Source organism: Octopus bimaculoides, chromosome 22, assembly GCF_046866305.1.
Source record: "Octopus bimaculoides isolate indiv1 chromosome 22, ASM4686630v1, whole genome shotgun sequence".
Lineage (NCBI taxonomy): Eukaryota > Metazoa > Mollusca > Cephalopoda > Octopoda > Octopodidae > Octopus > Octopus bimaculoides.
Window position 1 is genome coordinate 32,094,301 of NC_142949.1, and position 5,000 is coordinate 32,099,300.

The 5,000-nt window shown below is 30.8% G+C and overlaps 1 protein-coding gene across 1 annotated transcript in view; it reads left to right on the top strand.

Annotated features, from left to right (window-relative positions):
• Nucleotides 1-3,882: 3,882 nt before the first annotated feature.
• The window catches only part of LOC106869928 (homeobox protein MSX-2), a 26,225-nt gene continuing 25,107 nt past the window's right edge, over nucleotides 3,883-5,000 (top strand). Inside the window, exon 1 of the mRNA XM_089339535.1 lies at nucleotides 3,883-3,985. The gene's annotated coding sequence lies outside the window, so the exon portion shown is untranslated. The remainder of the gene's footprint in view (nucleotides 3,986-5,000) is intronic.

Sequence of the window (5,000 nt, forward strand, 5' to 3'; positions counted from 1 at the left end):
GTATACATAGATATACATACTTAACCACACATACATATATATACATACATGCATATATATATATATGCATGTATATATATATATATATATACATATTTATATATAGATATTTGTATGCATATAAATATATATGTGTATATACACAAACATATATACATGAGCAAACACACACATAAGAACATATGTGTATGTGTGTGTATATACAAATAAAGATAAATAGACAGAAAAAAATAAAGAGGCAGAGAGACTGATAGACAAACAGACAGATAAACAGACATACAGACAGATAGATAGATAGATGTGTGTATAGACGTGTGTAAGTAAATATACACGCGCATAGCCATACACATATACTAAATGTGTTGATGTGTGAGAGTGTACATAAATTTATATGCAATATTTGTTTTCTCAATTGTGATACATATATATATGTATATATGTGTATATATGTATACATATCTGTGTGTGCGTGCATGCGTGAGTGTACGCGCGCGCGTGTGTACTTATGTGTTCGTATATATATGTATTTTTGTATATTTTTATACATATACAAATAAATATGTATGTGTATGGTTTTTATATCTATCTATCTATCTATCTATCTATCTATCTATCTATTTATCCCCACACATATATATATTCATATATTCATACACACACACACACACACATATACACATTCACGCACACACACAAACCACATATATCGATACATACGCACTAAAGACACATGCACACGTACCACATATACACAGCACCATATCTATACACACACACACACACACACACACACTGAGAGTAACACACACACACGCAAACCACATGGTAATATACATATACATACACACACCACCGAGAGGCGTACACATATAGAGAAACACATAAACACAAACCATATATATATATATATATATATATATATATATATATATATATATATATATATATATATATATATATATATACACAGAGGAACTAACAAACACTCACACACACACACACAAATACACAAAACACATAAACACATAAACAGGGGAACACACTCATATGCGCATAGCTAAACTGCTCCACAAATTGACATATGTTTTACCATTCCTCAGAGTTCCAATGTCAGAGTCTTAGACATTTTTCATTCCACATGGAACTTGGGAACATTACAACAACAAAACATTGATAAATAATCTATGAAATCATTACCATATGCAAAACCGCAACAACAACCACAACTGCTGTGTTGTCATTACTATTATTATTATTATTATTATTATTATTATTATTATTATTATTATTATTATTATTATCATTATTATTATTATTATTAGGCTCAATAGTCATAGTAGAAGAATTTGAAATAAAGAATTATTTAGATCACAAATATGTATAAACATCTGAATATACCTGTCTATGTATACATATATGTGTGTGTATACATATATATGTGTGTGAGTGTTTACACATTTAGATATATTTGTATTTATATAATTGTGTGTGTGTGTGTGTGTGTGTACGCATGCATATATGTATATATATATATATATATATATATATATATATATATATATATATATATGTATGCATGTATGTATATATGAATAAATCTTCACTCCGTACTTACTGTCTCTCCATCTCTCTCTCTTCACCCTCTCCCTCCTTCTCTCCCTCTCTCTATTTTTACTCTCTCTCTTTCTCCCCCTCTCAAGATCAACCTCCGAACTATTGTTAACTGTCCGACGTATTGGATTTATTTGGGATATTTATCTTGAGTCGTTTTTTTTAAAATTTTACTTGCTTGTTTTTTTTTTTGCAAATGTTTTTGTTGTTTAATATTTCTGAACTTTTTCATTTCTGCATTTCTTCCTTTATAAACATGACTTATGTATATAAATAAATATGTGCAAATGTGTGTGGGTGTGTGTATGTATAAATTGGTATGTATTCACAGATACCTGGTTACATATCTATCTGTCTGTCCGTATATTAGTAATATGCATGTGCACTCACCTACCCCCTACACACATATGTCTGCATGTACGAATATATACATACATACATACATACATACACACACACACACACTCACACACACACACACACACACACACACACACACACACACACACACACATATATATATATATATATATATATACATGCACATTTATACACACGCACACACAACATCTATACGTTAAGAGATCGATACTAATTAAGGATTCAATAAATAGAGATATACAGGTAACTTAATTACTTCTGAAATCACGTGACAATTACTTCAAACTATCCATAGATAACAACTGAAAATACATTTTCGAATATGTATATGTATCTATGTATATATATGTATGTATGTGTATGTATATATACATATATATATATATGTGTGCGCAGATATATATATATGTGTGTGTGCGTATGTGTGTGTTTGTGTATTATACAGACCTCCAAGAACACACAAACTATTTCGGTACTAAAGGGCAACTTTATACATACATATACATACTTGATATAGAAATTTCTGTGAAACACTTTTTGTCCTGAGACCCTTCTTTCTGTAAGTTATATTAAATCGCATATCAGGATAGCAATAGTACATAACTGTCTGTGAAATTATACAAAATACCTTCAATATAGTTTGTCACATTTGTAGCCATATGTGAATATGTTTAGGCACTTGTCAACGTTGTGTAATATCTAAAAACAATAAGGCGACGAGCTGTCAGAAACGTTAGCACACCTGGCGAAATGCTAAGCGGTATTCCATCTGTCTTTACGTTCTGAGTTCAAATTCCGCCGAGGTCGACTTTGCCTTTCATCCTTTCGGGATCAATAAATTAAGTACCAGTTGCGTACTGGGGTCAATTTAATCGACTGGGCCCCTCCCACCAAAATTTCGGGTCTTGTATCTACAGTTGAAAAGAATATCTAAAAACAATGCGTTGTTCTAAAGATTCACACTTTATACATTTATCTGACAAATCTATCTATCTATCTATCTATCTATCTATCTATCTATCTATCTATCTATCTATCTATCTGTCTGTCTGTCTGTCTATCTATCCATCTATCTATCTATCTATCTATCTATCTATCTATCTATCTATCTATCTATCTATCTATCTATCTATCCATCTATGTAGCTAACCTCTCTGTTATATCTATATTTATATCTATATATGTAGATAAATAATATGAATATATATATGTGTGTGTGTGTGTGTGTGTGTGTGTGTGTGTGTGTGTGTGTATGTTCGTGCATGCGTGTGTCTGTGTTTGTGTACGTGTATGAATATGTGCTTGTGTTTATGTATATATATGTGTATGTGCGTGTGCGCTGGTGTGTGTTTATATATACATTTAGACATATTTGTATATACTTGCTGGTGTGTTGATGCACGTGTTTGTGAGTGTGTGTATGTATGTATACACACACACATATATACCTATATATATATATATATATATATATATATATATATATATATATATATATATACATATATATACATATACATATACACACATATATGTATACATATATATATATATATATATATATATATATATATATATATATATATATATATATATATATATATATATATATATATATATATATATATATATATTGTTGCTGTTGTTGCCGTTGAGGGTTATTAGCACTGAGCCCTCCAATCATAGGTCATCTGGCATCGATTAGACCTTGGCCATCTACTATCATGTTGCGGATCGAAGCCATGTGATGTACAAATTCCTTCATCACTTACAAAAAGAGAGATAAAATTCCCATCAGACTCTGATGTGCGGACAGACACACGCATAACGCATTCACACACCGAAACACACACCTATCGAAAGAAGCACAGACACACACACACACATTTATGCTTCAAGTCAAAATGGCGGATTTATAGATCGTCGATTTCCGCTGTAGATACATATTTGTACCTTGTTACAGTTATTTGTTTTTGTTCTTGGTATTTTACAGGTCAGCTTCTTTATCAAATCTTTCAGGGTATTTTTTGTTACTTTTTTTTTCTATTTTCGTTTGTTCCTTTTTTTTTTCTTTTTTTTTTTTTTTGTCTTCTACCCTCCTTTCTGATATTCTTCTCACCTTACATTTATCCATAAAATGAAAATGATTTATCGACCTCAGTAAGGTACTGGACGCAAAAAAAAACGTCACCTTCCGAAAAAGAAATTACACACACACACACACACACACACACACACACACACACACACACACACACATTTATCTATCTATATATATATATACCATCACACACGCGCCCACACATGAATGTACGTATGTATATTTGAGCCCTGAGAACACATTCCTATTAGTTTTAGTAAGCCTGACAAAAACTGATATATATGTATATATATATACATATATATATATATATATATATATATATATATATATATATATATATATATATAGAGAGAGAGAGAGAGAGAGAGAGAGAGAGAGAGAGAGAGCTATTGATCTATCTATCTATCTATCTATCTATCCATCTATCTACCTATCTATCTATCTATCTATCTATCGATCTATCTATCTATGTATATATATATATATATATATATATATATATATATATATATATATATATATATATGTATGTATATTGCTGTTGTAGTTCAGGGCTATTACCACAGAGGCCTCCGATCACGGGTCATCAGGAATCGATTAGACCAGGCCATCTGATGTCATGTCGTTGATCAAAACCATGTAATGTACAAATTCTTCACCGTTTACAAAAATAGTTACATATATTCATACACGCTCCCACACACATATAATCACACACACACACACACACACACACACACACACACACACACACACACACACACACACACACACACACACACACACACACACACACACACACACATATATATATATATATATATATATATATATATATGTATTATTTTGTGTTTTACAACTTCCTTTTTAAATAGATACTCATTGGGGGAGAGAGAGAGAAAAA